A 12,547-nucleotide genomic window follows, 5' to 3' on the forward strand; every position below is an offset into this window, starting at 1 on the left:
ATATGACATGTAAAATGCTTTTTTGAGCTTTTGCGCCTAGGTTAAACTAACGCATCTAAGAATTTATACTAAATGATATTGAACTGGTAACGCTATCTGCAATCCTAATTCTAAACATATGTGAAACTATTGCAATACACTGAAATTGAACAACTTTCACATATACATGACATATAAAACACTTTTCCAAGCTTTTTTGACTAGGTTAAACTAACACATCCAAGAAGTTACACCAAATGATATAGAAGTGCTAATGGTATCAGCAATCCTAATTCTAAACTTATGTGAAAGTCTTGCAATACACTGAAATTCAACAACTTTCATATATATATGACATGTAAAACACTTTTCCGAGCTTCTGCGCTTAAGTTAAACTAACGCATCTAAGAAGTTAAACTAAATGATATTGAACTGGTAACGCTATCTGCAATCCTAATTCTTAATTTATGTGAAACTATTGCAATACACTCAAATTGAACAACTTTCATATATATATGACAGGAAAAACACTTTTCCGATCTTTTGCGCCTAGGTTAAACTAACGCATCAAGAAGTTAAACTATTGAACCGGTAAGGCTATCTGCAATCCTAATTCTAAACTTATGTGAAACTCTTGCAATACACTGAAATTGAACTACGTGCACATATATATGACATGTAAAACACTTTTCCGAGCTTCTGCACCTATATTAAACTAACGCATCTAAGAAGTTAAACTAAATGATATTGAACTGGTAAGGCTATCTGCAATCCTAATTCTAAAGTTATGTGAAATTCTTGCAATACACTGAATTTAAATAACGTTCACATATACATGACATGTAAAACACTTTTCCAAGCTTTTGCGCCTAGGTTAAACTAACATATCTAAGATGTTAAACTAAATGATATTAAACTGGTAAGGCTATCTGCAATCCTAATTCTAAACTTATGTGAAACTCCTGCAATACACTGAAATTGAACAACGTTCACATATATATGACATGTAAATGACATTTCCGAGCTTCTGCGCCTAGGTTAAACTAACGCATCTAAGAAGTTAAACTAAAGGATATTGAACCGGTAAGGCTATCTGCAATCCTAATTCTAAACTTATGTGAAACTCTTGCAATACACTGAAATTGAACAACGTTCACATATATATGACATGTAACACACTTTTCCGAGCTTTGCGCCTATGTTAAACTAACGCATCTAAGAAGTTAAATTAAATGATATTGAACTAGTAAGGATATCTACAATCCTAATTCTAAACTTATGTGAAATTCTTGCAATACACTGAATTTAAACAACGTTCACATATACATGACATGTAAAACACTTTTCCGAGCTTTTGCGCCTAGGTTAAACTAACACATCTAAGATGCTAAACTAAATGATATAGAAGTGCTAAAGCTATCTGCAATCCTAATTCTAAACTTATGTGAAACTCTTGCAATAAAATGAAATTGAACAACTTTCACATATATATGACATGTAAAATACTTTTCCGAGTATTTGCGCCTAGGTTAAACTAACGCATCTAAGAAGTGAAACTACAGGATATAAAAAGTGCTAACGCTATCTGCAATCCTAATTCTAAACATATGTGAAACTATTGCAATACACTGAAATTGAACTACGTTCACATATATATGACATGTAAAACACTTTTCCAAGATTCTGCGCCTATGTTAAACTAATGCATCTAAGAAGTTAAACTAAATGATATTGAAATGCTCACGCTCTGCAATCCTAATTTTAAACTTATGTGAAACTCTTGCAATACACTGAAATTGAACAACGTTCACATATATATGACATGTAAAACACTTTTCAGAGCTTTTGCACCTAGGTTAAACTAACGCATCTAAGAAGTTACACCAAATTATATAGAAGTGCTAATGCTATCTGCAATTCTAAATCTCAACTTATGTGAAACTCTTGCAATACAAAGAAATTGAACAACTTTCACATATATATATATATGACATGTAAAACACTTTTCAGAGCTTTTGCGATTGGGTTAAACTAACGCATCTAAGAACTTAAACTAAATGATATAGAAGTGCTAATGCTATCTCCAATCCTAATTTTAAACGTATGTGAAACTCTTGCAATACATTGAAATTGAAAAACGTTCACATATATATGACATGTAAAATGCTTTTTTGAGCTTTTGCGCCTAGGTTAAACTAACGCATCTAAGAATTTATACTAAATGATATTGAACTGGTAACGCTATCTGCAATCCTAATTCTAAACATATGTGAAACTATTGCAATACACTGAAATTGAACAACTTTCACATATACATGACATATAAAACACTTTTCCAAGCTTTTTTGACTAGGTTAAACTAACACATCCAAGAAGTTACACCAAATGATATAGAAGTGCTAATGCTATCTGCAATTCTAATTCTAAACTTATGTGAAACTCTTGCAATTCAAAGAAATTGAACAACGTTCACATATATATGACATGTAAAACACTTTCCAGAGCTTTTTCTCCTCGGTTAAACTAACGCATCTAAGAAGTTAAACTAAAGGATATTGAACTGGTAACGCTATCTGCAATCCTAATTCTAAACTTATGTGAAACTCTTGCAATACACTGAAATTGAACAACGTTCACATATATATGACATGTAAAACACTTTTCAGAGCTTTTGCACCTAGGTTAAACTAACGCATCTAAGAAGTTACACCAAATTATATAGAAGTGCTAATGCTATCTGCAATTCTAAATCTCAACTTATGTGAAACTCTTGCAATACAAAGAAATTGAACAACTTTCACATATATATATATGACATGTAAAACACTTTTCAGAGCTTTTGCGATTGGGTTAAACTAACGCATCTAAGAACTTAAACTAAATGATATAGAAGTGCTAATGCTATCTCCAATCCTAATTTTAAACGTATGTGAAACTCTTGCAATACATTGAAATTGAAAAACGTTCACATATATATGACATGTAAAATGCTTTTTTGAGCTTTTGCGCCTAGGTTAAACTAACGCATCTAAGAATTTATACTAAATTATATTGAACTGGTAACGCTATCTGCAATCCTAATTCTAAACATATGTGAAACTATTGCAATACACTGAAATTGAACAACTTTCACATATACATGACATATAAAACACTTTTCCAAGCTTTTTTGACTAGGTTAAACTAACACATCCAAGAAGTTACACCAAATGATATAGAAGTGCTAATGGTATCAGCAATCCTAATTCTAAACTTATGTGAAAGTCTTGCAATACACTGAAATTCAACAACTTTCATATATATATGACATGTAAAACACTTTTCCGAGCTTCTGCGCTTAAGTTAAACTAACGCATCTAAGAAGTTAAACTAAATGATATTGAACTGGTAACGCTATCTGCAATCCTAATTCTTAATTTATGTGAAACTATTGCAATACACTCAAATTGAACAACTTTCATATATATATGACAGGAAAAACACTTTTCCGATCTTTTGCGCCTAGGTTAAACTAACGCATCAAGAAGTTAAACTATTGAACCGGTAAGGCTATCTGCAATCCTAATTCTAAACTTATGTGAAACTCTTGCAATACACTGAAATTGAACTACGTGCACATATATATGACATGTAAAACACTTTTCCGAGCTTCTGCACCTATATTAAACTAACGCATCTAAGAAGTTAAACTAAATGATATTGAACTGGTAAGGCTATCTGCAATCCTAATTCTAAAGTTATGTGAAATTCTTGCAATACACTGAATTTAAATAACGTTCACATATACATGACATGTAAAACACTTTTCCAAGCTTTTGCGCCTAGGTTAAACTAACATATCTAAGATGTTAAACTAAATGATATTAAACTGGTAAGGCTATCTGCAATCCTAATTCTAAACTTATGTGAAACTCCTGCAATACACTGAAATTGAACAACGTTCACATATATATGACATGTAAATGACATTTCCGAGCTTCTGCGCCTAGGTTAAAACAACGCATCTAAGAAGTTAAACTAAATGATATTGAACTAGTAAGGATATCTACAATCCTAATTCTAAACTTATGTGAAATTCTTGCAATACACTGAATTTAAACAACGATCACATATATATGACATGAAAAATATTTTTCCGAGCTTTTGCGCCTAGGTTAAACTAACACATCTAAGAAGTTAAACTAAATGATATTGAACTGTTAAGGCTATCTGCAATCCTAATATTAAACTTATGTGAAACTCTTGCAATACACTGAAATTGAACAACGTTAACATATATATGACATGTAAAACACTTTTCAGAGCTTTTGCACCTAGGTTAAACTAACGCATCTAAGAAGTTACACCAAATGATATAGAAGTGCTAATGCTATCTGCAATTCTAATTCTAAACTTATGTGAAACTCTTGCAATTCAAAGAAATTGAACAACGTTCACATATATATGACATGTAAAACACTTTCCAGAGCTTTTTCTCCTCGGTTAAACTAACGCATCTAAGAAGTTAAACTAAAGGATATTGAACTGGTAACGCTATCTGCAATCCTAATTCTAAACTTATGTGAAACTCTTGCAATACACTAAAATTGAACAACGTTCACATATATATGACATGTAAAACACTTTTCAGAGCTTTTGCACCTAGGTTAAACTAACGCATCTAAGAAGTTACACCAAATTATATAGAAGTGCTAATGCTATCTGCAATTCTAAATCTCAACTTATGTGAAACTCTTGCAATACAAAGAAATTGAACAACTTTCACATATATATATGACATGTAAAACACTTTTCAGAGCTTTTGCGATTGGGTTAAACTAACGCATCTAAGAACTTAAACTAAATGATATAGAAGTGCTAATGCTATCTCCAATCCTAATTTTAAACGTATGTGAAACTCTTGCAATACATTGAAATTGAAAAACGTTCACATATATATGACATGTAAAATGCTTTTTTGAGCTTTTGCGCCTAGGTTAAACTAACGCATCTAAGAATTTATACTAAATGATATTGAACTGGTAACGCTATCTGCAATCCTAATTCTAAACATATGTGAAACTATTGCAATACACTGAAATTGAACAACTTTCACATATACATGACATATAAAACACTTTTCCAAGCTTTTTTGACTAGGTTAAACTAACACATCCAAGAAGTTAAACTAAATGATATAGAAGTGCTAATGGTATCAGCAATCCTAATTCTAAACTTATGTGAAAGTCTTGCAATACACTGAAATTCAACAACTTTCATATATATATGACATGTAAAACACTTTTCTGAGCTTTTGCGCCTAGGTTAAACTAACGCATCTAAGAAGTTAAACTAAAGGATATTGAACCGGTAAGGCTATCTGCAATCCTAATTCTAAACTTATGTGAAACTCTTGCAATACACTGAAATTGAACAACGTTCACATATATATGACATGTAACACACTTTTCCGAGCTTTGCGCCTATGTTAAACTAACGCATCTAAGAAGTTAAATTAAATGATATTGAACTAGTAAGGATATCTACAATCCTAATTCTAAACTTATGTGAAATTCTTGCAATACACTGAATTTAAACAACGTTCACATATACATGACATGTAAAACACTTTTCCGAGCTTTTGCGCCTAGGTTAAACTAACACATCTAAGATGCTAAACTAAATGATATAGAAGTGCTAAAGCTATCTGCAATCCTAATTCTAAACTTATGTGAAACTCTTGCAATAAAATGAAATTGAACAACTTTCACATATATATGACATGTAAAATACTTTTCCGAGTATTTGCGCCTAGGTTAAACTAACGCATCTAAGAATTTATACTAAATGATATTGAACTGGTAACGCTATCTGCAATCCTAATTCTAAACATATGTGAAACTATTGCAATACACTGAAATTGAACAACTTTCACATATACATGACATATAAAACACTTTTCCAAGCTTTTTTGACTAGGTTAAACTAACACATCCAAGAAGTTAAACTAAATGATATAGAAGTGCTAATGGTATCAGCAATCCTAATTCTAAACTTATGTGAAAGTCTTGCAATACACTGAAATTCAACAACTTTCATATATATATGACATGTAAAACACTTTTCCGAGCTTCTGCGCTTAAGTTAAACTAACGCATCTAAGAAGTTAAACTAAATGATATTGAACTGGTAACGCTATCTGCAATCCTAATTCTTAATTTATGTGAAACTATTGCAATACACTCAAATTGAACAACTTTCATATATATATGACAGGAAAAACACTTTTCCGATCTTTTGCGCCTAGGTTAAACTAACGCATCAAGAAGTTAAACTATTGAACCGGTAAGGCTATCTGCAATCCTAATTCTAAACTTATGTGAAACTCTTGCAATACACTGAAATTGAACTACGTGCACATATATATGACATGTAAAACACTTTTCCGAGCTTCTGCACCTATATTAAACTAACGCATCTAAGAAGTTAAACTAAATGATATTGAACTGGTAAGGCTATCTGCAATCCTAATTCTAAAGTTATGTGAAATTCTTGCAATACACTGAATTTAAATAACGTTCACATATACATGACATGTAAAACACTTTTCCAAGCTTTTGCGCCTAGGTTAAACTAACATATCTAAGATGTTAAACTAAATGATATTAAACTGGTAAGGCTATCTGCAATCCTAATTCTAAACTTATGTGAAACTCCTGCAATACACTGAAATTGAACAACGTTCACATATATATGACATGTAAATGACATTTCCGAGCTTCTGCGCCTAGGTTAAAACAACGCATCTAAGAAGTTAAACTAAATGATATTGAACTAGTAAGGATATCTACAATCCTAATTCTAAACTTATGTGAAATTCTTGCAATACACTGAATTTAAACAACGATCACATATATATGACATGAAAAATATTTTTCCGAGCTTTTGCGCCTAGGTTAAACTAACACATCTAAGAAGTTAAACTAAATGATATTGAACTGTTAAGGCTATCTGCAATCCTAATATTAAACTTATGTGAAACTCTTGCAATACACTGAAATTGAACAACGTTAACATATATATGACATGTAAAACACTTTTCAGAGCTTTTGCACCTAGGTTAAACTAACGCATCTAAGAAGTTACACCAAATGATATAGAAGTGCTAATGCTATCTGCAATTCTAATTCTAAACTTATGTGAAACTCTTGCAATTCAAAGAAATTGAACAACGTTCACATATATATGACATGTAAAACACTTTCCAGAGCTTTTTCTCCTCGGTTAAACTAACACATCTAAGATGCTAAACTAAATGATATAGAAGTGCTAAAGCTATCTGCAATCCTAATTCTAAACTTATGTGAAACTCTTGCAATACACTAAAATTGAACAACGTTCACATATATATGACATGTAAAACACTTTTCAGAGCTTTTGCACCTAGGTTAAACTAACGCATCTAAGAAGTTACACCAAATTATATAGAAGTGCTAATGCTATCTGCAATTCTAAATCTCAACTTATGTGAAACTCTTGCAATACAAAGAAATTGAACAACTTTCACATATATATATATATGACATGTAAAACACTTTTCAGAGCTTTTGCGATTGGGTTAAACTAACGCATCTAAGAACTTAAACTAAATGATATAGAAGTGCTAATGCTATCTCCAATCCTAATTTTAAACGTATGTGAAACTCTTGCAATACATTGAAATTGAAAAACGTTCACATATATATGACATGTAAAATGCTTTTTTGAGCTTTTGCGCCTAGGTTAAACTAACGCATCTAAGAATTTATACTAAATGATATTGAACTGGTAACGCTATCTGCAATCCTAATTCTAAACATATGTGAAACTATTGCAATACACTGAAATTGAACAACTTTCACATATACATGACATATAAAACACTTTTCCAAGCTTTTTTGACTAGGTTAAACTAACACATCCAAGAAGTTACACCAAATGATATAGAAGTGCTAATGCTATCTGCAATTCTAATTCTAAACTTATGTGAAACTCTTGCAATTCAAAGAAATTGAACAACGTTCACATATATATGACATGTAAAACACTTTCCAGAGCTTTTTCTCCTCGGTTAAACTAACGCATCTAAGAAGTTAAACTAAAGGATATTGAACTGGTAACGCTATCTGCAATCCTAATTCTAAACTTATGTGAAACTCTTGCAATACACTGAAATTGAACAACGTTCACATATATATGACATGTAAAACACTTTTCAGAGCTTTTGCACCTAGGTTAAACTAACGCATCTAAGAAGTTTCACCAAATTATATAGAAGTGCTAATGCTATCTGCAATTCTAAATCTCAACTTATGTGAAACTCTTGCAATACAAAGAAATTGGACAACTTTCACATATATATATATGACATGTAAAACACTTTTCAGAGCTTTTGCGATTGGGTTAAACTAACGCATCTAAGAACTTAAACTAAATGATATAGAAGTGCTAATGCTATCTCCAATCCTAATTTTAAACGTATGTGAAACTCTTGCAATACATTGAAATTGAAAAACGTTCACATATATATGACATGTAAAATGCTTTTTTGAGCTTTTGCGCCTAGGTTAAACTAACGCATCTAAGAATTTATACTAAATTATATTGAACTGGTAACGCTATCTGCAATCCTAATTCTAAACATATGTGAAACTATTGCAATACACTGAAATTGAACAACTTTCACATATACATGACATATAAAACACTTTTCCAAGCTTTTTTGACTAGGTTAAACTAACACATCCAAGAAGTTACACCAAATGATATAGAAGTGCTAATGGTATCAGCAATCCTAATTCTAAACTTATGTGAAAGTCTTGCAATACACTGAAATTCAACAACTTTCATATATATATGACATGTAAAACACTTTTCCGAGCTTCTGCGCTTAAGTTAAACTAACGCATCTAAGAAGTTAAACTAAATGATATTGAACTGGTAACGCTATCTGCAATCCTAATTCTTAATTTATGTGAAACTATTGCAATACACTCAAATTGAACAACTTTCATATATATATGACAGGAAAAACACTTTTCCGATCTTTTGCGCCTAGGTTAAACTAACGCATCAAGAAGTTAAACTATTGAACCGGTAAGGCTATCTGCAATCCTAATTCTAAACTTATGTGAAACTCTTGCAATACACTGAAATTGAACTACGTGCACATATATATGACATGTAAAACACTTTTCCGAGCTTCTGCACCTATATTAAACTAACGCATCTAAGAAGTTAAACTAAATGATATTGAACTGGTAAGGCTATCTGCAATCCTAATTCTAAAGTTATGTGAAATTCTTGCAATACACTGAATTTAAATAACGTTCACATATACATGACATGTAAAACACTTTTCCAAGCTTTTGCGCCTAGGTTAAACTAACATATCTAAGATGTTAAACTAAATGATATTAAACTGGTAAGGCTATCTGCAATCCTAATTCTAAACTTATGTGAAACTCCTGCAATACACTGAAATTGAACAACGTTCACATATATATGACATGTAAATGACATTTCCGAGCTTCTGCGCCTAGGTTAAAACAACGCATCTAAGAAGTTAAACTAAATGATATTGAACTAGTAAGGATATCTACAATCCTAATTCTAAACTTATGTGAAATTCTTGCAATACACTGAATTTAAACAACGATCACATATATATGACATGAAAAATATTTTTCCGAGCTTTTGCGCCTAGGTTAAACTAACACATCTAAGAAGTTAAACTAAATGATATTGAACTGTTAAGGCTATCTGCAATCCTAATATTAAACTTATGTGAAACTCTTGCAATACACTGAAATTGAACAACGTTAACATATATATGACATGTAAAACACTTTTCAGAGCTTTTGCACCTAGGTTAAACTAACGCATCTAAGAAGTTACACCAAATGATATAGAAGTGCTAATGCTATCTGCAATTCTAATTCTAAACTTATGTGAAACTCTTGCAATTCAAAGAAATTGAACAACGTTCACATATATATGACATGTAAAACACTTTCCAGAGCTTTTTCTCCTCGGTTAAACTAACACATCTAAGATGCTAAACTAAATGATATAGAAGTGCTAAAGCTATCTGCAATCCTAATTCTAAACTTATGTGAAACTCTTGCAATACACTAAAATTGAACAACGTTCACATATATATGACATGTAAAACACTTTTCAGAGCTTTTGCACCTAGGTTAAACTAACGCATCTAAGAAGTTACACCAAATTATATAGAAGTGCTAATGCTATCTGCAATTCTAAATCTCAACTTATGTGAAACTCTTGCAATACAAAGAAATTGAACAACTTTCACATATATATATATATGACATGTAAAACACTTTTCAGAGCTTTTGCGATTGGGTTAAACTAACGCATCTAAGAACTTAAACTAAATGATATAGAAGTGCTAATGCTATCTCCAATCCTAATTTTAAACGTATGTGAAACTCTTGCAATACATTGAAATTGAAAAACGTTCACATATATATGACATGTAAAATGCTTTTTTGAGCTTTTGCGCCTAGGTTAAACTAACGCATCTAAGAATTTATACTAAATTATATTGAACTGGTAACGCTATCTGCAATCCTAATTCTAAACATATGTGAAACTATTGCAATACACTGAAATTGAACAACTTTCACATATACATGACATATAAAGCACTTTTCCAAGCTTTTTTGACTAGGTTAAACTAACACATCCAAGAAGTTAAACTAAATGATATAGAAGTGCTAATGGTATCAGCAATCCTAATTCTAAACTTATGTGAAAGTCTTGCAATACACTGAAATTCAACAACTTTCATATATATATGACATGTAAAACACTTTTCTGAGCTTTTGCGCCTAGGTTAAACTAACGCATCTAAGAAGTTAAACTAAATGATATTGAACCGGTAAGGCTATCTGCAATCCTAATTCTAAACTTATGTGAAACTCTTGCAATACACTGAAATTGAACTACGATCACATATATATGACATGTACAACACTTTCCCGAGCTTCTGCGCCTATGTTAAACTAACGCATCTAAGTAGTTAAAATAAATGATATTGAACTGGTAACGCTATCTGCAATCCTAATTCTAAACTTATGTGAAACTCTTGCAATACACTGAAATTGAACTACGATCACATATATATATGACATGTAAAACACTTCCGAGTTTCTGCGCCTAGTTGAAACTAACACATCTAAGTAGTTAAACTAAATGATATTGAACTGGTGAGGCAATCTGCAATCCTAATTCTAAACTTATGTGAAACTCTTGCAATTCAAAGAAATTGAACAACGTTCACATATATATGACATGTAAAACACTTTCCAGAGCTTTTTCTCCTCGGTTAAACTAACGCATCTAAGAAGTTAAACTAAAGGATATTGAACTGGTAACGCTATCTGCAATCCTAATTCTAAACTTATGTGAAACTCTTGCAATACACTGAAATTGAACAACGTTCACATATATATGACATGTAAAACACTTTTCAGAGCTTTTGCACCTAGGTTAAACTAACGCATCTAAGAAGTTACACCAAATTATATAGAAGTGCTAATGCTATCTGCAATTCTAAATCTCAACTTATGTGAAACTCTTGCAATACAAAGAAATTGAACAACTTTCACATATATATATATATGACATGTAAAACACTTTTCAGAGCTTTTGCGATTGGGTTAAACTAACGCATCTAAGAACTTAAACTAAATGATATAGAAGTGCTAATGCTATCTCCAATCCTAATTTTAAACGTATGTGAAACTCTTGCAATACATTGAAATTGAAAAACGTTCACATATATATGACATGTAAAATGCTTTTTTGAGCTTTTGCGCCTAGGTTAAACTAACGCATCTAAGAATTTATACTAAATGATATTGAACTGGTAACGCTATCTGCAATCCTAATTCTAAACATATGTGAAACTATTGCAATACACTGAAATTGAACAACTTTCACATATACATGACATATAAAACACTTTTCCAAGCTTTTTTGACTAGGTTAAACTAACACATCCAAGAAGTTACACCAAATGATATAGAAGTGCTAATGCTATCTGCAATTCTAATTCTAAACTTATGTGAAACTCTTGCAATTCAAAGAAATTGAACAACGTTCACATATATATGACATGTAAAACACTTTCCAGAGCTTTTTCTCCTCGGTTAAACTAACGCATCTAAGAAGTTAAACTAAAGGATATTGAACTGGTAACGCTATCTGCAATCCTAATTCTAAACTTATGTGAAACTCTTGCAATACACTGAAATTGAACAACGTTCACATATATATGACATGTAAAACACTTTTCAGAGCTTTTGCACCTAGGTTAAACTAACGCATCTAAGAAGTTACACCAAATTATATAGAAGTGCTAATGCTATCTGCAATTCTAAATCTCAACTTATGTGAAACTCTTGCAATACAAAGAAATTGAACAACTTTCACATATATATATATATGACATGTAAAACACTTTTCAGAGCTTTTGCGATTGGGTTAAACTAACGCATCTAAGAACTTAAACTAAATGATA

This window comes from Muscardinus avellanarius (assembly GCF_963383645.1).
Source record: "Muscardinus avellanarius genome assembly, chromosome: 16".
Taxonomy (NCBI): Eukaryota; Metazoa; Chordata; class Mammalia; order Rodentia; family Gliridae; genus Muscardinus; species Muscardinus avellanarius.